Below are 25,579 nucleotides of genomic sequence, written 5' to 3' on the forward strand. Positions count from 1 at the left end.
TCCTCCCTGGTGGTGCAGGGGGTTAAAGTGAAGCTCTGTAAAGCTCTTGGCAGCCATTGCAGTGTGAGTTCGATCCCTGGCCAGGGAGGTGACCCATATGGCGTGGCAGACCTCTCCTGGCTTGCCTGCTACCTCCCTTTGCAGTGTATTTCAGTAGATCTGCCTGTTCTGCTCCCTACTCTGTCTCTGGTGAATCCTCTCACCTTCCTGCATCTCTGGCCTGTACCCCATGTCTTGTGAGCATAAGTAAATAAATCTCTATAAAAAAATTTCCCATTTATCAGAATACAGCTTTTCCTTAAAGGAAAACTCCCAGGGCTTTTTTCTTCTTTGTTTGCTTGCGCCATCCCTCCATCCCTCCATCCACCTACCCACTACTGTTTCTGGATTTGGGTATTTAAGCAATAACTTCTGCCAGTATATTAATATTGTTTTGTTAATTGTTGAAAATTTCTTTTAGACAGTCAAGGACACCCCAATTTCAGATTACTCATCTGCTTTGATTTCTTTTCAGGATTTGGAGTTGGTTTCCTCCACCTCACTTAGCATTGTCCTTGTTTACAAATGGTGACAGAATATATTGTATATTCCATACTTGACTTTAAGAAATGTATATGAATGAATTAGCCATCAGTGCAAATAACTGGAAAAAAGTCTCATATTGACAGCTTTTTGTTTCTTTTGTATATCAAGGGAAGGGAAAGATGGGAAAAGTTTGTGAATGACTAGTAATGATACTTATATTAAGAAAGGGCAATGAAATTCAACTTCCCCTCCCCTGTTTTTTGTCCTCAGGATCAAAATACTTGCTGAACAGTGGAGTCAGAGACCAATAAAAATAGACCACTTGAACGTCATTTGACTGGTTAGCCAGGTAATTCAGTTTTATTTTGACTTGATCCTTCATAGCCCTTTCTGACTTCACCCTTCTGAAGATCCTGCTCTGCCCTCCTCCTTTTTAAATTTGTGGTTTAATCATAAAATTGTTCTCTATTTTATGTTTTTCTCTTTAATGGTGTTAGTTAAATGAATGAATGATCTTAGAATTCAGTAAATAGGTGTATGTCCATGTAAGTACAGATACATACCGTCATCTTTTATGAGGAGGAGGGAAACTGCATGCTATAGGTAAACGGGACTGCTTTCTTGCCACTTTTTCCTAAAGTGTGAATATTGTAACAGAATTTAGAAAGTCTGAATCAGTCCCACCTATTTTTACTACTTCATCTTGTGATGACTTGCTTTCCATATGGCTTATGCTGACCAATAACATTTCATCTTACTCATCTGCTAACTTTTATTACTACATCAGGAAAGGAAAAATAACAGAGAAAGTTGTCTGATAGTCAAAAAAGCAACTATGCTTTGCGTAGGTAGTTAAATTTCTTTGTTAGTCATATCATAATTTTCTCAATTAACTAGATCTGAAATCTGAGTTGTTTTTAAATCTTCCCCTTTTTGATACATTTAGAAAATAGGCCCTATATGAGTTTCTGTTTTCAAGTTACTTGGATTTGTTCTACTTTCTGTTACTGATCTTACCTTCTTAGCCAGGACCCCATAATTGTCTCCTTGTAGTTGTTCCAGTGTCTCTTTATTGCTTATCTGCTATTTCTACCTACTTGAAATTTTGCTAGAAAACTTTCTTAAAAATGTCCCTTCAGGGCTTCCCCGGTGGTGCAAGGGGTTATGTCTTAGCACTATCAAGCTATCGCCAGCCACTACAGCATGATTTCTATACCTAGCCAGGTTGCTGACCCACATGGTGCATCAGGCCTCTCCTGCCATGCCAGCTTCTCCCCTTAGCTGTGTATTTCAGTAGATCTGTCTGCTCAGCTGCCCACTCTCTCTGGTGAATTATCTCACCCCCTTCACCTCTTGCCTGTATCCCAGTTCTTATGTGCATAAATAAATGCATCTTTAAGTATATATATTCCTTCAAGCCAGGCTCTGTCATGCTCTAAGGTGTCTGCTCTGACAGAAAAGAGTTACATACCCCTTCTGTGTCCTTGATCTGCAAATCTAGTCTCTAAGCCTTATTTATTGCTATTTCTTTGTAAAACCTTCAATTAATAATGGTGTATACCTTTATATTTTAAACATAGTAGACAACTATCTCCATAGAATTTTTTAAAATTTGATTTTACTTAAATTTTTATGATAGTTATTTTTACATCATTTTGTGCCTTTTTCCATCACGGTGTAATCCCTGTGGACTTCCACCACCAATTCACCCATGTGCCATCACCATAGTCCTGTGCACAAACCCCTCTACCCCATTTTTGATCCATTTCCCACTCCACCCCCCGTAAAATGTCTCTTGTATCTAGTTGTCATCATCTGTCTCTCCCCACCACCCCGTCCTTTGTGCTCCTGCTATGAGTGAAACCATCGGTATTTTTTTTTTTTTTCTGGCTTATTTCACTAAGCATGCTCCCTTCCAGCTCCATCCATGTTGCTGCAAAAGGCATGCATTTATCTTTTTGACTCCTGAGTAATATTCCATTGTGTATACGTACCACATCTTTTAATCCAGTCATCTACTTTTGGGCATTTGGGTTGTTTCCATGTCTTTCCAGTTGTAAATAAAGCAGCAATAAACATGGAGGTACAGGTTTCCTTTTGAATCAATGTTTTTGTGTCTTTTGGGTAGACACCTAGGAGTGGGATTGCTGTGTCTCATGGAAGCTCCATATTTAGCAGTTTCAGGAACCTCCAAACAGCTTTCCATAGTGGTTGTACTAGTTTGCATTCCCACCAGCAGTGGAGGGGAGAGTTCCTTTTTCTCCACATCCTCACCAACATTTGTTGTTGCTTATTGTTTTAAGATGTGCCTTTCTCTCTGGGGTGAGGTGGTATCTCATTGTAGTTTTAATTTGCATCTCCCTTGTTACAAGTGATGTTGAACAGTTTTTCATATGCTTGTTGGCTGTCTGCATTTTCTTTTTTCCATAGAACTTTTAAAACTTCATTTGGAAATGATTTTCATCTTACAAAAGTCACAAAAATAAGAGTATAAAGAACAGCTAGATATCCTTAGTCAGAGGTCACCCCTTGTTTTATTTGCATTCATGTGCATTTTTACCCGTCCCTGTGACACCCACTTCTCTGAACTATTTGAAGGTAAATTACATGTAACTTGCCCCTTTCTCTTATAGTAGGGTCATTCTCTTATAGTATGTACCATCATAGAGTTTTCAACTTCATAAATGGACAGCAATACAACTCAATTATCCATATTCCAGTTTTGTCAGCTGACCTAATAGTCTTTTACAGTATTTTTCTCCACTTCCTGTACAGACTTAATCTAGCTAATCAAGTAATGCATGTTGTTATTACATATTTTTAGCTTCCTTTCCCCGGGAATGGTGCCATAGCCTTTTCTTTTATGACATAGACATGTTTGGAGACCACAACCCTTCTCCCTCTCTAAGCTCCCTATCCTTCAAGTTTCTTCATTTTGTCTTCGAAGTTTCTTTGAGGTTAAATTGAGATCATGCATGCTTGTCTGGAAGACCTGATAGATTATGTGATACCCTGAGAAAGACAAGCACCTAACTTCTGGGGGTGCAGGTGGTCATTTGTCCCTCATTTTGATACAGTTTTGATGTCTTGGCCATGGTCCTGGTAATTTCTCCTCTGTATGTCCCCCCCCACCCCCCCATTTTCTTTTGCAAACAAGAAGCGGTGAATGAGGAGACATAAATAACTTGTTTCTCATCTCACTTTATTCTAGATATAGTATTCATTGATGATGCTTGGCTGATTTCACCCCCCTCCCCCAATTCCCTTCACATTTACCATTCAGCTTTCAGCATTATTCTATAATTAATAATGGTATAAACTCATGTAGTCCTACTTTTAAAAATTATTTATTTCATTACTTAATTAATTTGGCCTTCAAGTTGACCTAGGTTGAGCAGCTCTTTTATTCAGGCTCCTTTGTCCTTGCCAGGAGTGATCTTGGGGGTGGGGGGGGAGGTGTCCTCATTGCCTGCTGGATTATTTTTCCTTTCTGATGCTCCTAGAAGACAAAACTAGGACATAATATGCTTGTTGATACATATTGTACATATAAACATACACATATTCACAGCAACATGCATATAGTGGCTTAGAAATTATGAGTTTAAATCTTTATGTTCAGCTTCTTTGCACCTCTCATTTCATATTTTTGTTTAGATCACTTCTAAATGACCAACATTGTCAGTACATTTATTCTCTCCTGTGTTATATAAAAAGTAATTTCAGAATTGCTTTGCCTATTTCACATTTCACAGTAGTAAAGAACTTAAGATGACTGGAGAATTTGTATATAGTACTTTACTTCTCTTAGCCATCCCGCTCAAGCCAGAATAAGACAAATTGTGTTCTTATTCAATTCTTCTCACTTTTATGTCTTATTTTCTGCATAAATTAGTTATGGTATTCATATGAACTTAGGTTATTTGGTTGATTGACTTTCAAAGTTTATTTTAATGCCCCTTCCCATTCTCATGGCTTTTATCTTTATGTAGAATATCAATATGTTGGCCATGTTTATCAGAAACACAAAATTATACAAAAGATACATATTTCCTTTTGTATCCCATTCCTCCCATTTCTATAATTACCAGTTTCAGGGGTTTCTGGTTCACCTCCTCTGTGTTTCTTTTTGTAATGATAAGCTGATACATGTATACTTTATTTTTTCTTTTTCATTTACACAAAAGGTAGCATAGTTTTCTCATTTGCACTTTGTTCTTTTCACTTTCTAGTATTTCATAAAAATGTTATATCGTGACACAGGGATCTAATTCATTTTTTAAATCATACAATTTAGCAACATAAAAATTGCCATTTGAATAATTTTTAAGTTTCTAGTTTAGTGGTGTTAGGTGTATTGACATTGTGCAGCCATCGCTGCTCTCCATTTCTAGAAAGTTCCATCTTCCTAGACTTTGTAGGTATGAAACAATTCTTCATTCCTGACTTCTATTGTTTCACTTATTGATCTACACAGATGTATAGATTCCATTATGTGTGTAAATCATAACTTACTCAGCAGTTTCTTATGTATTGGTGTTATCTAGGTTGTTGCCAATATTTTGCAATTTAGATAATGCTGTAGTGAATAACCTTGTGAATGTCCATTTTCATGTTATTTGGGTGTACCTTGGGGATCAATCCTGGACATGAGATTTCTGGGTTAGGGGGGAAATATGTATGTCATTTCAGATTATTCTGTATGGGGGTTATACCATGTTGGAATCCCATCAACAGTAGATGAGTCATACTGCAAAAGTTCTCTCACTCAGCATAATTTTTAAAAGATAACAGTCATGTAATTGTTGGTTTCAGGGTTTCTTTTATTTCTATTCTTTTTTTCTGTTGGTGTGTATGTCTGTAATCTGTTTACTGAGTTTGGCTCTATGAATGTTTATTTGGGCATTCAGACACAGCTTTTGTGTGGATTTTTCCCCCTCCCCTTTTGGGCCAATACCCATGAGTGCAACTGCAGTGTCTTATGTTAATTTTAAGTGTGTGCTTAATACTGTGAAACTTTTTTCTTCAAGTGTTTGTACTGTTTTGTATTCTACCTGCGATAAATTAGAGTTCAGTCTGTACATCTTCCCTATTTTGTATTGTCAGTCTTTGATGATTTTAGTCCATTCTGATGTCGGTAGCGGAATTACATTGTGGGTGTGATTTGTTATTATGTGATGTCTTTAATATTGAGAATAATTTCCTAACCTTTTAACTGGGAGTATCTCTTTTGTGAAATTTCTGCTCAGATGTTTTTGTCCATTTTAGAAATTGGTGTTTTGCTTTTTTACTATATTAAAAAATATATTCTAGATACAAATCTGGATTTTTCAGATGCCTTTTGAGAGCATTGTGTAATCATTGTCTTTTTCTTAATTTTGTAATTTTGAAGTATGGTTTGTCAGTATTTTTCTTTTATAGTTAACAATTTTTTTTTTAAATGCATGAAGAGAGCTTTACCTACCCTGAACTTGGAAAGATTGCCTGTTGTATTTTCTTGTAGAACTTTTCTAATTATTAAGCTCTATATTTAGTTCTGTGAGTCATTTGATACAATTTTTGTATATGGTGTGAAGAAAGGATTAAGGATCGGTTTTATTTCTTTTTATAAGATTTACCAGCAAGAACTGGAGTGTAGAACAGTGCAGGGGGCTGAGAGGATTTACCACAGATAGAGTGGGGAGCAGAACTACTGAATTAGATTCTTGAGGGGGAGCTGCACCATATGGGTCAGCTCCTTGGCCAAGGAAGTGTTGTAATTGCTGCCTATAGCTTCATAGTGCTGAGACTTAATCCCTTGCGCCACCAGGGAGGCCCAGAATCAGTTTTGAAAATACTGGACATTCTGTTCCAGGGCTGTAGTTGAGAAGACTCTTCATTGCATTTCCTTGCTTACTTTGTTATCAGTGAATCACACTACTCTCTCTTTGTGATTTTTATTCTGTTCCATTGATGTATCATTCATTCAGTTTGCCCATATGCATTGGCCTGATTACTACAAGTGTGAACATAGGTAGTGTGGGCAGTTTTACCCCCCTTTGGCTTTTCTACGGCTTTTGATGCAAATTTCTAAATCAGTTTGTCATTTTCTACTATGGTACTAATCACTCTGAGTAGCTGCCCTGTGGAATCTAGCCAGTTAGGCCTTTCTGGTAATTATCTTGTCATTTCAGTAAGATTACTGTGCTCTGTTTGGATTCCTCATCTCTGTGCTGTGATCTGGAAATTGCTTCCTGGTGGGAAGCTTGCATTGTGATAGGGTTCAAATTGCCCTCTTCCCTCCTGTGCGCACAGCCCAGTTTCTCTAATCTCAGGGACCACAGTTTTTCCACTGCTTGTTTTCTCCTATCTGAATGTAGTTGGTTGTAATTTGTCCAACTCTTGCTGGGATATATCCTGTTAGTCTCTCAAGTAGAAGTCCCACAGTTGATTGAATTTATTAAAGAAAATAATTCTTCTTGTTTTTTAAAATTTAAATTACATAGGTGGGAGAAGCCTTTATTAACCATATAAGCTTATTTGAAGCCATTTATTGAACAAGTTTTAAGGCTAAAGGATTGATTTCAGTGTGCAAATAAATTTTTAAAGTCATATTTATTTGTTCTTGTAGTTTGAGAGTAGGAAACTTACCCGTACTCTTCACCAGGTTTCACTTGGGACACTTATACTTGTGTGTGCAATCATTTCTTCTCCAGGTTCCCCAGGGTCACTTAGTTCTAGGCCTGTGAGGAAGTAACCTTCCACTTTTCAGGCAGGGGTCCCATAAGCCAGGAATCCGTGGCAGTCTCAACTTAAGTGCTGAATTCTACAAAGTTCAGTTTTGTTAGTGCCGATCTTTAGGGACTTTAATTTGCCCTAGTAAATGAAAATCATTCTCATTTAGAAAATACAAGAGAGGATCTTGATTGTCCAGTTATACTGCCTAAATGGGTGGTAGACTTTTATTAAACTTAATTTTAAAAACATTAACATTATCGACATGCAGAATACATTCAGGCCTTTACTTGTTTTTTCTTGCAATTTGAGGTGATAGAATCAGATGCCAGTTAATGTTTTCAGTTTGTATGAGTCTTTTATTAAATTGAGGGCTAGAGGGGCCCTCCCTGGTGGCACAGCGGGTTAAAGTACAGCACTGGGAAGCTAAAAGCCACTTCCGCCAGAGTTCAATCCCCACCCGCCCTAGAGGTGACCACGTGGTGCGGTGCAGCAGACCTCCTGACCCGACTGCTGCTCCCTTCAGCAGTGTACTTCGTTAGTCTGCCTGTTCTGCTCCCCACTCTGTCTCTTGTGAAGCCTCTCACCGCCCCTGCAACTCTGATTTATACCCCAGTTCTGTATGGGGGGGAGGGGAAATTAAGGGCTAGAGATGTATGACAAAGAAAGAAAAAGAGCTTCCTTATATGCAATCAGTAAACATAAGGCTGGTGTTATATGAAGGGAGGGAAGGTTCAGACTTCCCTGAAAGAGGATGGAGGTGATCCCATGGAGCTGACAACACACATCTATCTACCTTCAAGGGTTTGCCATTTACTTTGTTGGCATCATGCCATTATTACTGATGTGATGACAAGGTAAATAGGAAAAAAATGCAAAAAAGAATTATCAAGAGGAGGATATTTAAATTTCTATGCTGTGAATCTCTAATATTTGTATAACCTTTTTCCCTTGGGAGAAAAAAGAAAACGATGTTAACAATAATCTTATTAATACAGTATACTTCCTCAGTGATTGATTCAGTCCTGTATAATTGCTTAATCTTTTTCTGCCATCTGCTTGAAAGAGCTGTGCTTTTGGTGTAAAAAAGACTTATTAGCTGATTTATCTCATACTAGTTATTTGTTATTTATTACAGGATTAGTGATAAGCATTCCCATTTCCTTGTATAACTTGAATATTTGGCTTTAAAAACATCTAATTTACATAGTAAAATTCACCAACCTTAAATTTATAGCTTGATGAGAGTTTTGACAGATGTTGCTCATACCACAGCCATGCCATCAGATATTTTTGCCACCCCTGAAATTCCCTTGTGCCCTCGCACAAGCAGTCCCCCTGCTGGCCCCTGATGGCCACTGGTCTGCTTGAGTCACGATACTTTCCCTTTTCTTGAGTTTCGTATAAATGGTAGTTTCTTAAGTTTATGTGTAATTTGTGTAGCTGTTCTCCTGTTCTTAGATATTCTATTTTGTTTTTGCATTTTGTTTTTGGAAGTTTGTACTGATATATCTTTAAACTCTTAATTTTTAAATTTTTCTCTCTAGCCAACCCCTTCAAAGACCCCTTCAAAAGACATTCTTCATTTGTTATAGCATTTTTGTTTTCAAGCAAAATTTAGAATCAACCTTCTTTGCACATATCATCATAATCTGTTTTCATTTATTACAGCTTTTGATTTCTCATTTAAGAATACAGATGATCACACAAAAATTTGCATGTTATGTTCACAGTAACAAGAAAAAAATCCCCAAATGACCATCTGATGAACGGATGAGAAAATATGGTATTGATACATAGGGGTGTTAAAGAGAAAAAGAAAAGATGCACTGATCACATATTACAACATGGGTGAACTAGAAAAGATGTTAAATAACACAGGACTTGATCTTGTATGATTCAGTTTCATAGAGACAGAAAGTAGTCTAGTTGCCTAGAGTAGGGCACAGGGGAGAGTTTGTGTGTGTCTGTAGGAATGGGAGGGTTGGTGGAGTGAGAACTAAGTGGCGTTGAGTTTCTTTTCAGATAATGAAAATGTTCTAAAATTGATTGTGTGGACTGTTCTACAAGTCTGAATATTCAAAAAGTCATATATTGCCAGTGTGTGAAATTACACCATAATCAGTGCTGTTTAAGAATATAACTGAAGTATTCAGGAATAGTTAAGAGCTTTGTAATGACATAAAGGAATTTTATGGAAAGATACTGTTACTTTTTCTCATGACACTTGAAAAAGTTTGCTGTGTCCTATCTGGGTTTCAAAAATAATGTTAATTGAATGCACCTCAAATTTTCTAAAATCTTTTTATGTTTGTTACAGGGTCAACCTGTAATTACAAGATTCATTTTAATACTACCATCATATCTTTTTTCATATGTCGAGAAAGCTTACATTAAACTTTCTTTCAGCAAATTAATTGCAAGTCTTGCAGCTGTTCTTATTTTCACTTTCTTATTTGTCTGTTAAATGTTTACTAGATATTTTATGGATATTTTGCATCCCCCCAAATCAATTTTTGCCCTTAAACTTACAATAGCAATTTAAAGAAAAGCTTACTAAAAAGTCATACATTTGGTAGATTTTTCTGGTACTGTGGTTACAAGTGGAAAAACCAGTTATTTACTGGAAGAGATCTGACCATAGTCCTTTATCTCTTACTATTTATTTTCTTTTTTTAGTCTTAAATTATTTAAGACTCCTATGGATGGAAGACTGTTACTATTATATGTAAATGCAGGAGCAACTGGTTTCTGTGGTTATAATGAGGAAATGTTAATGCAGCTATGATTTTAAAAACAAATATTTGAATTTAATGTCCATCAGAGCAATTTACTTCAAAAAGTTATCTTTTCAGGTGTGTAGATCTTATACAGAATTGTTTTTACAAGAAAATTACTGTTGATAGTAGTATTTAATTATTGAAGTCAAAGACTAAAAGTTAAGTTAGCTTACTTTAACAATGAGAGTTTCAGAATATATAGAGAAAACTGTTGTAAGATCCATCTTCAACATGAACAACAAACTAAACCACTGTATTAATCGAAATCACTTATGTTTTTCCCACTTACACCCATGAAAACTGATGTAGATAAGGTTTACTAATTGTTTATAGTCAGGGTTCATGAAAAGGACAGTTTTATTTGACTTGGAAAATACAGGCTTAAAAATCACCAGATAGGTGGTAATATAGCTTTTGTGGTACTAAATTTTGTAACTTAATTAAAAAGCATAATTGCCCTAAATAACGATTTAGTGATCTAGAAAGTGAACTGCTATACAACTAGTTTAGTTTGTCACTGCTATAAATGACCTTATCACTCAGGTGCCAAATATTACAGTAATTGCTTTCTTATGATTTAATGTTTTTGAGTCTATATAATATTTAATATATAAAGCCTACATTATTTTGATAAAGATCTTGAAAAATCTTTAAACTTCTAACCCCCACCCCCAATAGAATTTGCCTTTTTTGTCTCTGCTTTGTGAAAAATAGTATGTATTGGACATAAATACATGACAGCTGACCTTTATCAAGGATAAACAGGAGCCTTACAAGTTCACATTTTAGTGCACAGCTGCAAGCTGCTTTGCACATGCACAATGCTAAAACATATTCCTAAGATTGAAATATAGTTCCATGATGTATTGCTTCTTATTAATACAAAAACTTAGCAATCTTTAATAAGCTTCATATGTTTAACTTGTACAAGTATACAAGCATCAACATTGTTGGATAGTTCACTTCCATTGAATTCTCTTTCATTGTGTGTCCCTTTCAACACATTACAACACTTGGAGTGGATGTTTTATAGTTTTAATAAATATTAAAAGTAAAAGTGTACCTTTTATAGTCCAGGTAGCACTCCTGTTACGTAATATGTGATTTGACATTTCTTTCATTCCTTTACTATAAAATTTGGACCTAACGTAGAAAAGTGAATTACAGAAATTTAGGTTTTTTCTAAAGCACATTCTAAAGCATATTTTCTAAAGTACATTCTTTTTAACAATTCTTATAGACCTGGTTATTTTACTGGAGGATAACAAAAAAAAAAAAAAGAATTGGAATTACATGTTTTTTCCCCATAATTCTTAGCCTTTTAAGATTTTTCTTTAATATCAGGTTGTTATGATAATTTAAAAAGAATTCTAGAATAAAATTGCAATGTTCGTAATGTGTTGGCAATCTTGTTAGTTAAAATAACAGCTTGTATGGCTGTATGGTTTCAGATGTTTAAGCTCTTCAATTTATTGATATGCAGATCACATTGACTAGCTGCAAGGTAACAGGAGACATGCTTTGACTTCAGAAGATAAATTGGTTATGCACAACTGTAATCTGACTGACTTTTTATTTCCAGACATGATTTAGTAGTTTGATTCCTAGAAAAGAAAGTGAAATTTAATTTTTTGTGTGTATGAGAATTTTTACTTGGGCTTTGGATGAGCTTGTTCTGTGGTGTGAAGGTACCATGTAAATTGTGGATATTGCAATATATAAACTGTTCTTCCGTTTCCACTTGAAATACAAGAAGCCTGAGTTCCACTTCTTCCCATTTTCCTTTTGACAGCTGAAAAGGAAACCATTTTATTAGGAAAGATGATCAGTGAAAGGAATTTAGATTTAACTGCTAGTGTCTTAATATTTAAAAAAAAATGCAGAGCAATTATGATTCTTAACATAATTTTTCAAAGAAAAATTTGCCCATAGTCATTTGTCAGTAAGCGTCTTTTCTAATAAGACACTGTTTTATAAATGCTTTTTATTTATTTATTTTAAAAGATTTATTTATTTATGCATACAGAACTGGGGTACAGCTAGAGGTGCAGGGGGTGAAAGGCTTCACCAGAGACACAGTGGGGAGCAGAATAGGCAGATCAGCCAAGTACACTGCTGAGGGGAGCAATGGGTGAGGTCAGGAGAGGTCTGCCGCATCATGTGGTCACCTCCTCTGGGGCAGGCTGGGACCGAACCCATGTGGAAGTTGCTTTAGCTTTTCAGTGCTGTGCTTTAACCCACTGCGCCACCCGCTGCATTGGGAGGGCCAATGCTTTTTATTTTTAAAGTTTGATTTATTTGTGCACAAAAGAGCTGGTGTATAGGCCAGAGGTATGGCGGGTTGTGGGGTGTGTGGTGGTGAGAGGATGCACCAGAGACAGAGTGAGGAGCAGAACAGGCAGGTTGAAATACACTGCTGAGGGGAGCAGCGGGCAAAATGCGCCTTGTGGGTCTGCTCTTTGGGTGGGATCTTACTTGGGCTGCAGTTAACTTCATAGTGCTGAGACTTGAATCTCTTGCCACCAGAAAGTCTATCTTTAAATTCTTTTGATAGAGAACAATATATGGGGTGATTTGGAAATTTTGCTTAAGACCACTGTCAAAACTTTATTTGTAGGTCTTAGCATTTTTGCGGATTTAGTACTTTTCAGAGGACTTATTAGAAAGAAATACCCTCTTAGGTACCACGATTAAAGCAATTTGCTTTATTTAGCTATTCAGAGAATACAGGAGCTAGCAAACACCCTTGTACATTGATTACTGAATTTATCTGGATTGTAGATAATCTATGATAGATCTTTATTATAGATGATCTGGATGGGTACTTTATAATTTACAAAGGCAAAATTATGTTTTTGTATTAATAACCTTGATTCTGTCTGTAAGTCATCAGAATCTTGAGGGAACTGTTTCTTATATCTTTTTTTTTTGAGACTTAATACAATTTCCAAGACACTGTTGTAGGTTTTTAATTCTTTCAGCAATCTATAATGGTGATAGTATATGTATATTTTAAGAGGATAAGAATTTGGCAGTTCAGAGACTTAAATTTGGCAATATCACATGGTACTTAAATCCACTCTGAAGCCTTTTTTCTTTACTGGACTGCATTCTGGTTTGATTAATCAATTTTCTTGACCATTTACAGTATTATGTATACATGTTTATTGTGTCTGGTCTGGGGATTCTTTTATGGTTTGGTTTCAGGTATGGCTTTAAGTATTTTATGACAACCAAATCTAGATTATCTAGAGTTTGGGTATTTGGTGTTCAGATAAAGAATACTACCCTTTAAGCAAATTCTTTACCAGGGTTTATAATTGAGTTTTCCCATAACCATTCATTTTCTTTTTTTCAATGTCAATTCTGTACCTCATTAAGTATCATACACATTTATTTCAAATTTGTTTCGGACTTCATTTTGTTGGGTGTTTAAGTATTTTGAGATTGGTGAATTTCATGACTGTTTTTCCTCAGTTTTTTAAATAATGCCTGCAGATTTTAGTTTGATTTGCTTCTCTAGTGGGACATTTACTTTTCCTTTGGTGCCCTCCATTTATATCCTCTGCTCCCGCCCCACATTATCTTATCTGTTTTTGTTGCCTTTAACCCATCCTTATCATAGTCTTCAGATTAGGTCCATGATTCTAATTTGAAGTATTATTGCAATAACTCAGATTTTACATGTCTTACTGTTCTGTATTTATACTGAAAAGTTTGATAAAATCAGTAACCGTTGAAAATTACTTCCCCCTCACCATTCTTTCTGGGATTTTGTATTTGGCTTTTACCTATGACTTGGTTTTGGTTTTGTTATTTTGTGGGTGATTTGATTTCCTGGCTGCCTTTATTAGTTCCTATCCTTAGAGCTCAGTGGGTTCATGGGGGCAATCAATGCTTTGCTGTATGTTCATTATTTGTGTTGTATCAGAGGTATATTTGTAATATTTGGGCATGGCTGTATCTTTTAAAATTAATTAAAATATATACTTTGTCATTGTTGTATATGAAGAAAGGGGATTTGAGTATGGTTGGTTAAAAGTAATAATTCATTATGTCATCTTAAGCATTTTTTTTTTCTCCACAACATGGCTTATTTATATAGACTAGAAATAGTAAAGTATCCTGAAACCCTCAATTCCAATCTTAGCCTAATACAATGGTGTTCAAAGGATGGTTTGTTGACCTTTGGGGAAAGGGGGGTGGTACTGAGAACCTTTTCGGAGGCTCACAGATACTGCTAAAACTGTTCTCATAATAGACATTTTCCATTTTAATCCTGTCTGTACTGATGATATAAAGGCAGTGGTGCATAAAACTGCTGGCATCTTGGCATGAATCAAGGCTTGCTTAGTGGCCACCAGACTGTACTAATAGCCACTACATTCTTCACTGCCAAACACTTACAGTTAGTGGGGAAAAATACACCCTTTTCCACTTCTACTAATCCTTGATGAAGCACCAAAATCCCATTCATGTCATTAAATTTTGACTTTCCAATACCATATATATTTTTTGGTTAAAATTTATTAATTTAGCCATACAGAAATGAGGTATAGGCCAGAGGTGCAGGGGGGTATAGGCCAGAGGTGCAGGGGCGGTGAGAGGATTCACCACTGACAGAGTGGGGAGCAGAACAGGCAGATCAATGAAGTACACTGCTGAGGGGAGCAGCGGGCGGGTCAGGAGAGGTCTGCTGCGCCATGTGTGTCAGCTCCAGGGCTGAGGCTGGAATTCATACTGAAGTGGCTGCAGTGAGCTTGCAGTGCTGCATCCTAACCTGTTGAGCCACCAGGGAGGGTCTCAATGCCATATTTTTAATAACTTAAAAAAATATTCTGTGTAATAGGACTGGAAAATCTGTGGAAAGCACAATTGCTTACCAAAGTATGATGGTTGTCACGAGGAAAAGCACTTAATGTCATTGGCTTGTGAATTGATCTCGCCAGTTTTTTTATGGAACACGATTTTTTACTTGACAGAACGTGAGAACTATAGTTCTTAAAATGATATTTGGCAATTTCTTGAAGATTGAACAAGTTGATCACTTTAGGGAAAACTATTAATAGTGAAAAATTGAATTTTTTAAGTGAAAACGATAGCATTAATAAATTTAAATTTATTAAACAATTTGTAGTACTTACAAACTTATAGCCAAGATAGGTGGTAATATTAATCATGTGGGTTTTTCTAATATTATATAATGGGATGTGTCAGTATTTGAAGATCTGCCTAATCAATGAACTAATATCAACCAAATTACCATTACTAATATTTGTTGTACAATAATATACAACTAACATGTTACAACTGATACTAAGAAACTACCCCTTGTTTCTTAGCATGAATCATGGAAAAATAGCCATAATTATTTGTAAAAGGGTATTGAAAAAAGTTTTTCTTTATACAAATATGTTTCTTTGCAGCTGGGCTTTCTTCATGTTTTAATCAAAATAAAAGATTGAATGAAAGTAGGTAAGAGAGTTGATCTGTTTCTATTAAGTCAGACATAACATTTGTAAGTATAAAACAATGCCACTTCTTCCATTGAATTTTTTCATAAAATTGTTATTTATGTTAATATGTTTTAAGCTTACTTAAAGTAGATTTAATAGTTCAAATTATCAATTTCCAACTTGGTAAATACCATTGACTCTCTCTTAAAAAAAGAGCTTTTGGTAGTAGATGACTGGATTAAAAAGATGTGGTACATACACACAATGGAATATTACTCAGCAACCAAAAAAAAAACAACATGCCTTTTGCAGCAACATGGATGGAGCTGGAAAAGATCATGCTTAGTGAGATAAGCCAGAAAGAAAGGGAAAATACCAAATGGTTTCACTCATAGCAGGAGTATAACGGAACAAGCGAGAAAATACTACTACTACTATAATGAATAGTTATATACCAGAGACAGTTTATGGGGGTGGAGTGGGGAATGGGATCAAAAACAGTGCTAGGGAGGGAAATACCCTGGACTTTGGTGATGGCACATGGGTGATTTGGTGATGGGAAGGCCACGGGGACTACAACTGAGATGGAAAAATGCACAAAATCATGTAAAAATAAACTATTATATTATTAAAAAAAAAGCTTTTGGAGCATTAGGTTTTTAAGAAGTAAAGGAATGCTGATAACAAAAAGGATGAGAACCACTGCTGTGGTGAATTTGGTTAGAACTCAAGAAACATCTGACTTAAACCTTTTACATTGTTGTATATATATTTGTAGAATAACCACTCCCTACTGCAGTTGTCTCTGTAAAACATGGCAGGGGCCCGAGCTTATAGGTTTGTCCAATTTTAAGGACATGTAGTTGTCTTAACCTGATTATGCTTTATCTTTGTAAGAACCACATTGACTATTGGCAGCATGTTCTCAACAACAGTATAACTGTCCTGTGTCTGGTACTCATTTGTTCTTGCTTTTGAATCACAGATAAGACATTAATTTTCAACAGAGACCTTTTATAGCACAAGGTAGAATTTGTGTATATATATATTTGTTAGTTTGTTGATCCCTAATATTGTGTGTCATCAAGCTTCATCAAGCTTGTTAAAGTAAAAACAATCTTTTTGTGTTTTCATCAACAGTTCATCATACATGTTATTGCTTTTGTTTATATGGGCAGTACCCAATATGTTAAACAGTGACCACTCTTAAGACATTTTCTGAAGTGGCTTTGTTTTTGACCAGTTTTATGAATGATATTTTTAAAAGAGTTCATCAAATTTCGCCTCAAATGTTCTCTAACCATAACGAGGTACATCCAGCTTCATTTACTAGACATGCATAGGCAGGTTTTGTGAAATACAGAAAGAAGCTCTTTGAAGGTATGAATCATGAAGCTGACCTTTGAAGAGCAACAAAAAGACAAGCTATGTTTTATTTTATATAGAGTTAAAGCTGTTTTTGTTCTGTTTCTTAGTATTTCATATTCTCAGCTTGCTACTTATTTCTTCCTTCCTGGAATAATCATGATTTTAGTGTCACAGAATTGTAGGTCCACATAGAACATTAACTATTTTTTTGGAGGGGAGTAGGCAGTTCAGATTAACTTAATCTTAGACCTTAATACTTTTAAGCACTTCTACCATGTTACTCCACTCTGTAGCAGGTAAATGTTATTGAGTACTTTCTTACTTTCTTCTTAGACATTGATATGTACATTCTCATTTATTTTCATTCTGAAATTGATAATTTGGAGATTTTGGGGGAGAGATTAATCATGTTATCAGATAAAACTTCTAGGGTTATAAAAATATTTAACAAGATTCTTTCAGTTTAAAGTTACGTAAACTGGAAGTGGAATTAAAATTGCTGGAGTAGTAAACTGTGGGTAAGAAAAAAGACAAAGGGACCAGCAAGGACTGAGCTACAGACTAATCTGCCAAAAAGATGGTGACCTATTCAGAAACTTCTGAGAGTCAGAGTTGCCATGGTTGTGCTGCTAGAGTTAGAGACCATCTACTCTGGCCTCTGCTTTCAGAGAAGAAGACATAATAGTGTTTTTCCGCTCCATACATCTTACTTTCCTTTACCATCTTCAGAGTATCTTTTCTTTGAAAAATTAATTAAAACTACTTTAGTAGCATGACATTCCCACACTGTTAGGTTTTGTAATGTTAGCTTTGTAACGCTAACATCACAAAGCTACATCCATTGTAGCTTCTTTGCTACTGGTATTGGCAGAAAGGGCTAACTTCAGTGGAAAAGGGGGACGTGTGTGTTGTTTCTCACTCGGCAGGCACTCCAGTTTGGGGCTCTCTGTCTTGTAGTGGGCCCACAATTACCATTACTTGTTTCGGTCATCATTTGCTTAGTGTTACTTCTTTAGTAGTTATCAAGTACTACCTGCTTGGCAGGTAACTGATTTTGTCTGTTCTTAGGTTTTAACATTTCTTTTAATACCTTATTTTTTTTTTCTCTGAGGCAGATAGAAAAAAATAGGAGAGTATAAGGCATTTGCTGTGATCATCTCTTTCTTGCTTACTACATTTTTATCAGATTTTATTTCTGCTTTGACACAATACACTACTCTTAACTCCCCATTCCTTATCTTAAACTTTATCATTTAGCTTGTGGGGGCTAAAATTTTGGATTTTTGTTTTTCCTTTTCTACTGCTTATACTCATTATGTGCTAAGTGATAACTTCAGGTATAAATAAGATTTTTGATGTAGAGATTTATAGCTGTCAAAAAAAAAAAAAAAGCCACAAATCCAGAAGTAAAAACAGATGTAAAAAAGACCAGCTGTGCTTTATCTGTTTTCCTGAAGGTAGTTGATTCTTTTTAGGATCCTCCAAAAGGTGTCTACTTATACTTTAACTGTACTTGTTGATCTTAAGAATGCAGTTATTTATGACAATATTTTACTTTTGTTCTATTTTCAAGATTTCATATTAGTTATTACTCATGATATTTCAGTGGAAATGTTTTGAATTCCAGTCAGCTCTCTGTAAGTTGAAAACATCCTGAATATTTATTACTAATTTTTCTGAATATTACACTTGTTGATGTATAGAGTACTTGTAGCTTTTGTTTTTTTCAAACGAGAACTGAACAAAAATCTGATTTTGGCACTGTATATACTTTGGAGGGATCCCTGTGCCGATTACTTGTTTTGTAATTCATCCTTATAATAAACATATGAATGCAGGAGGTGTGATTATCCCCAGATTTTTCAAGGTGATACCTTTTTGCAAGTTTAATATATCCTTTAGTGAAATTAAGGTCTGGTTCTCAAAATAGCTTTCAGCAGTGCCACTGATCTAATAGATCAGTGGAAGGATTAGATCCTTTTATTTTGATAGGCTTCTTGAAGACTCTCTAAATTTTGGAATGAGATTACCCGGAAAAGAAAAGAAGCAAAAATTGGGCCTTCCTGGTGGCAAGAGGTTAAATCTCAGCACACTGAAGCTATAGGCACTGTACACACTAGTTCTATCCTCAGCCAGGGAGCTGACCCACTTGGTGTGGCAGACTTCTCCTGTCTTACCTTTTGCTCCCCTCAGCAGTCTTTTAGTCAGCCTGCCTGTTCTGCTCCCCACTCTGTCTCTGGGCGGGGGGAGGGGGGGCATGAAGTCCTTTAGCACAGCTCTTTTTGATAACTGCTGGTGAGGAGGAGGACATACAACTCATAGTGCATAATTTAGTTGTTTCCTCTAAGACAACTAGAATATTGCCTAGCTACTAGTTAGCGTTCTGTCAGGAAAGGGTGATTAGATTTAAATGTAATTGACTTGCTTTACTCCGTCTGCACTGTGTATAGTGTGCACCTAACTCTTGCTCATGTAGAGGTTGAGAAGTCTCTTGGCAACAAGTTTCCAATTGCAACCTACACCTTGACTAATATATTGATATATCCAGTTCTGGTACTAGAACCTTTAGGGAGCTTGTGTTTGAATTTCTTTATTTTAAACTGGTCCATAAATGTGAGGGGGCTTGAAGGCCAGCCTGTAGATTGAGAATGAAAAGACATGACATGCAAAGGGAGAATGAAACCTATGGCTAAAATAAAGGTTAATTTACATTCAGATGATTTTCAGCTCAATTTACGTATTGAAAATAGAATGTTCTATGTTGTGTTCTTGCTAGCCCCTCCAAATTTGTTGGAATTACAAACTAAATAGAGGAATAGAATGACCAGGATCTGAAGTTACAGCAATTTTTGGCATGTCTGTGTTAATGTGCATACTCAGGGTCACTGTACTTACACATTGTAAAGGGATTCTACTGAATAAATACAAAGCATAATCTTAGTTTAAGAAAACTTTGATAGAATAGTATACATACAGAAAAGAGCAGAAAGGATAATAGTTTCCCAATAAAACACCCAATGTTTCCTGTCCTCTTGTGGGTAGATGGGATACCTGAGGCCCGAAAACTTGCCACAATTCTAAGGTACCTCTGGTGGGAACCACAGCAGAAGGGCAGAAGGGGCCAGTCCAGTCTGGGATGAAAGGCACAAATCAAAGCACAAATCAAGATGAAGACAGCCATTGCCAGCCTCTTCTACACACAACTCTTACCCAAGTCTCTTCCAGTTGTCCCTACATGTCTTGGCCCCAAATGTCTCTTTCCACATCCTCCAAGCCCCTGGTATAAGTCCAAGGCTGAAAAGCAAGTGGGACTTCATATATCTCTGTTCCATGTGCCTCCTCCTGTATATCCTCCCAAACCATCTCTATCTTCTCTGCATATATCCTTACTGCTCAGCTACACCCCTCATTAGGTGGGCAGGGAAAACGGAGCCTTCCTTTTTTTTATGGGAATTTCTCTCTGTGACATCTCCACCGAGGTAGTTTATTGTCAGTGCAGTTTGCCTACCTTTCCTGTTCTTTAAAAAGCTGGTAGGTTTCCTATCAGCTGTGTTCCCATCATACTCTACTCAGTGCATTCATTTCTACAATTACAGATTATGTTGTTATAATTGTGTATGTGTTATCCACTTCTGCTAGCCTGAGTGTTCTAGCAGTTTGTCATTTATCTCTATTTCCTGGACCTAAAATGATTCTAGGCATGCAAGTGTTTGAGTTGAAATGAAATTAAATCGAAGAATGAATTGGATTAGATGGTTTATATTTTATCTTAGTAACGTAGCAGGTTGTCATTCAGTTGATGAGGAAACTTTTGCAGTGGTTTCTCTTCCTCCTCTCCCATTCCTAAGTACACAGGTTATGTATAGTTCATTTAATTTTTTCCCTCAACACAGCATGTAGAAATAAAAAATTTATTTTGGTATTTTAGAAAATAAAATTTCCTAAGATTTATTTTAACATAGTCAGCACTAGTTAAATTGTCTTCACCAAAGGGGATCAATTTTGAACTAGATTTTCAAGTTCTGTCTTTATGTGTGAATATCTTGTAAAATTTCCCCCAAAGAATCCTCCCCTCCTCTCACCCAAAGGGCCCTCCCAGGTGGCGCAGTGGGTTAGGATGTAGCACTGCAAGTTAGTTGCTGCAGCTTAGGTGTGGGTTCGATCCCTGGCACTAGAGGTGATTCACGTCTCGTAGCAGACCTCCCCTGACCTACCCACTGCTCTCCTCAGCAGTGTGCTTTGTAGATCTGCCTGTTTTGCTGCCCACTCTGTCTCTGGTGAATCCTCTCACTGACCCTGCTCCTCTGGCCTGTACCCCTGTTCTGTATGCATAAATAAATCATTAAAAAAAAAAAAGAATTTTTCTCCCTAATTGTCTTGAACAGTCTCTGCTCTTCCATAGTACTTCAAGCAGTTTTCAGTAAATCAATTCAAATCTACAGTTTGAAAAGCTTCTTGAAGTTGCTGTGATTCTCAGAAGATACCAGAAATACAACCTAATTAGCATATTTAATCATACCTTGGGTAAGCCAGGCAAACAAGCTTGACAGATAGGCTAAATTACTGGTAGGATAGTCTAAAACATTTTTTGGCTCCTGCATTTAATCTTAGAAAACCTCAGAATAAAATCCTCAACTATTTTAGGGTATAGTTTTATGCTTTTCTAGTGTTACGTTTTCTTCTTGCTCTGTGAGCCATGGACTTTCTCTCAAGTGGAATAAGGGTCGTAGTTAATGTTGGACCTCCTTACAGGACAGTTTACCTGCTGATTTGTAGAGTGCTGGTTAGTTTAGGGGCTTCCAGGTGCTTGGACTAGTACCTCCTTGCCTCTATCCCCGGTAACAAGTCTCTGAAACCACTTCTTGATGCCTCAATTGACGAGCTGAGAAAATTTCAGCAAACTAGTTGGAGATTCTTATTATTATGTTTTTGAGGGGTAGATTAAAAAGTCCAGGGAACACTTGATGCATGTTTTATGGTAGTAAAGTTTGAAAATACTGTAGTCCCATTTCTGTCATCCCGTATCTCTGGATCATGGAAATAACGGTATATACGTTGGCGAATCATTGTGAGAAGTTTCATGGTATATATGATAATGCCTCACACTGTATGTCCTCAAAAGTTATTTTCTCTTTCTCACTAATTGCGGAAAAGTGAAATAATTTATTTGGCCTCTATGCCAGTTAAGATTTATTGGATAACCTTTCTCTACCCCATTTTGTCATGACATGATAGTTAAGTCCTGCCACCCCCCCCCAGAATATCTTATTTGTAAATGGACTCTCCTGAATTGTTAATTATCTTTTCCTTTTGAGTACTTGATTTTTGTCTGTCTGGTAAGTTTGTTGTATACAATCATCAAGATTCCCCCCCAGTCTTAATCATCAATAAGCTAAAGGAAAGCTAGTTATGCTGTTAAGGTATGTACAAACCAAAATTTCCTTTGGGTTGGGAATATGATTTTTTGATATTTTTAAACTTGAATTAATTGGAATTGAGCAACGTTCATTTCTAACAATTTATTGTATTCTGTGAATGCCTAAACTCAAATATGCTCCATATCTTAATTGATGCATATAAAAACCTTTATAATATTTAGGTGAGAAGTTCTACCCATTTGCTGTACAATTTCCAAATAATATAGAAGTAAATTTTTGCTAGCTCTGAAAGGCATTAAAACTGCTACTGTCCTCATTTGAAGTAATTGCATAGGTTATTTTGCTTAAATGTAATCTGAGCTTAAATTATACATTGCCATGTTAATATATTTAAGTGGTATATACGTGAACTATGTCCAAAAAAAGAAGAGAATTGTAAAAAATCGCTCAAGGGACTGGATGATTGAGTTCATATAGAAAAATCGACTATATCTTGTGTCTTTGTGTTCTGGTTCAATGATGAGTTCTCCACACTAGTTCTTTTCTGTACTGTGGTGCTTGAAAAAGCACTTGTGATTGGATTCTTTTCTACTTGGAAGTGCAGAAGAGGTATTTTCTCCAGTTCAACAATAAATTGGGGCACATTTCTTCAACAGGAACTTCAGAATATTTTATGACCTGACTTATGGTATTTTTGGAGCACAGATGACTAGAGCAGGTACATATTTTGGCCTAATTTCTTTTCTACTTAACTGCTAGTAGTAATCTTTAATTGTAAGGAGTCAGAATTTAGAAAAAGGGATCAATATGAATAGGTAATTCATAGAATCGAAGACTCTGAGATTCTTGTGATTTTTCCCTTTGACAGTAGATTTTGCCAACTCTATAGATCCACCTCCATGGGTTGTAATTTAAGATGTAAAAATGTAAGCTGTACAGTTACTGATCTGTGTTTTTTAACCTTTAGAATTTTAGGGGGAAAATGATCAATGACTTTGAGTATGCTTTGTTCTCTTTTTCCCATTCTGATTCTTGACTCCTCACTGACTTAGTATGTATTTTCTAGGCACTTAACTTTTCATACCTTAAAAAAAAAAGTAATTTTTACCAAACCAGATATGTATTGTCTGCCTGCCTGTTTGCCTGTCTATCAATCAATCAAATTTGAATCTGTCTCTGTCAGTGGGAAGTAGACAACAGATCTGGCAAGTAAACCAAATGCTATTTTTAATTTTTTTTATGTATGTGATTATAGTTAACACCTACCGCTATACATAAAGTGCCATAATCATTTGTGCTAAAGAATTATTTTAAATGCTGAAGTTTTTTTTTTTTTTAAGGTAATACTGATTTACAGCACTGCATATGATTTAAGGGAATATATTCACACTTCTCAGATGTATGTTATCATTCCACCCCAACCTCAGATTATCCATAGTTGTTTACTGTAGGTCATTGGGCCCCTCCCATCCTTTTTTTCCTAACATCTTTCTGCCTCAGTCCCATCCTTCTTCATAGCTTCAATTCTGCAGCCATATTTCTAGGCTTGTTTTGGTTTATTTTGTTCATTTTTTCTCTTTACTCCCCATGTGAGTGAAATCATGCTATGTTTGTCTTTCTCCTTTGGACTTAGAGTATAATCCCGTCCATTTCTTTACATGTCACAAAATGGCAAAGTTCATTTTTTTTTAAGTAGTATTCTATTGTGTGTATATAACACATCTTAATCCACTGCTCAGTTGATGGCCATTTAGGATGTTTCTACAACTTGGCTATTAAAACAGTGTTGCAAGTCAGCATAGTGATTTTGTATTCTTTGGGTATACATCTAGGAGTGGAATTGCTGGACCTAAGGTCTAGCTACTTTTAATATTTGAGGAAGTTTTACATGTTTTCCATAGGGGTTGGACTAGTATACATTCCAACCAACAGTGTACAAGAACTCTTTTTTTCTCCACATTCTCACCAGCAATTGTAGTGTTTTTGATAGGGTCATTCTCACAGTAGTGAGGTGGTATCTGATTTGTGGTTTGACTTGCATTTTTCTGCTGATAAGTGATAATGCATTTTTTCATTTGTCAGCCATCTCTTTTATCTTCTTTGGAGAAGTGTCTAGATAGCTCTTCTGCACAGTATTTGTTTGGGTCCTTTGTTTCATTTTATTAAGTTTTCTGAGTTTTTTTTTTTTTGTAGATTTCTGATGTTAACCTCTTGTCAGATGCATTATGTCTAAATATTTTATCCCACTCAGTTTTAATGGTAGTTTTTCATTATACAGAAGCTTTAAAAAAGAAAGGAACACTTAATGAATTTGAATGTCATTGTTGCACAGAGGCCATGCTAATGTTCTCTTTATTGCTCTGATTTTAGTGTCTGTGCTGCTAGTGGTGGGGGTAACATTGTCCTGTTACACCATCTCTATGCTCCATCCCCTGCCTCTTAGCCTCAGAGCCCTCTGGGTGTTTGTTGCTATCCAGTAGTTTTTCAGGGTAACTTACATTGTGCAATTGCCTGTTATATGAATGCCCAGTATTTGTTTTTATTACTATGAGCTTATTTTGCTGTATGTAAGTCTTAAAATTCTCTTCATTTTGTTGAAAATGACTGCATTTATTCTTTCTGGTAGCTATACAACATTCATGGCATGTATGCACTACTACATCTTTTTTCTTTTTTTTTTGTATTCATATAGAACTGGGGTACAGGCCAGAGATGCCAAGGGTGAGAGGACCCACCAGAGACAGAGTGGGGAGCAGAACAGGCTGAGTGACGAAGTACACTGCTGAGGGGAGCAGCGGGCGGGTCAGGAGAGCCATGTGGATCTCCTCTGGGACAGGCGGTGGGAATCGAATTCATGAGGAAGTGGCTTAAGCTTCTTAGTGCTGTGCTTTCACCCGCTTTACCACCAGGGAGGGCCCTCTTTTTTCTTTTTTTATTTTAAAGATTTATTTATGTATGCAGAACTGGGGTACAGGTCAGAGGTGCAGGGGGCGGGGATGGTTCGTGGTGGTGGTGGTGAGAGGATTCACCAGAGACAGAGAAGGGAGCAGAGTGCGGGTCAGGAGAGGTCTGCCGTGCCATGTAGGTCACATCCCTGGCTGAGGGTTGAACTCGTGCTGCGTTGGCTATATGCTTCACAGTGCTGGCTTTAACATGTTGTGCCACCAGGGAGGGCTCACTATTGCCTCTTTTTGATCATTCCTTCATTGAAGGAAATTGTTAAGGCTGCTCCCATGCCCTAACTGTGGTAAATATGCTATTGCAAACATCATAAAGATTTTTTTGGTGAATGGTTTCATATTCTCTGAATATACGTCCATGAGTGAGATTGCCAAACTATTCAGTATTTTTTTTTTTT

General features: G+C 36.4%; 1 protein-coding gene across 2 annotated transcripts in view; it reads left to right on the forward strand.

Moving 5' to 3' along the window:
* Positions 1-25,579, forward strand: part of NCOA3 (nuclear receptor coactivator 3) — a 103,605-nt gene that overhangs the window by 52,109 nt on the left and 25,917 nt on the right. Inside the window, exon 2 of one of the 2 annotated variants that reach the window (XM_012728366.1) lies at positions 796-874. The exons of the other annotated variant lie outside the window; for it this stretch is intronic. The gene's annotated coding sequence lies outside the window, so the exon portion shown is untranslated. The remainder of the gene's footprint in view (positions 1-795; positions 875-25,579) is intronic. 2 annotated transcript variants of the gene reach the window in all.

This window comes from Condylura cristata, unplaced genomic scaffold (genome assembly GCF_000260355.1).
Source record: "Condylura cristata isolate star-nosed mole 26May11 unplaced genomic scaffold, ConCri1.0 scaffold00022, whole genome shotgun sequence".
Classification (NCBI taxonomy): domain Eukaryota; kingdom Metazoa; phylum Chordata; class Mammalia; order Eulipotyphla; family Talpidae; genus Condylura; species Condylura cristata.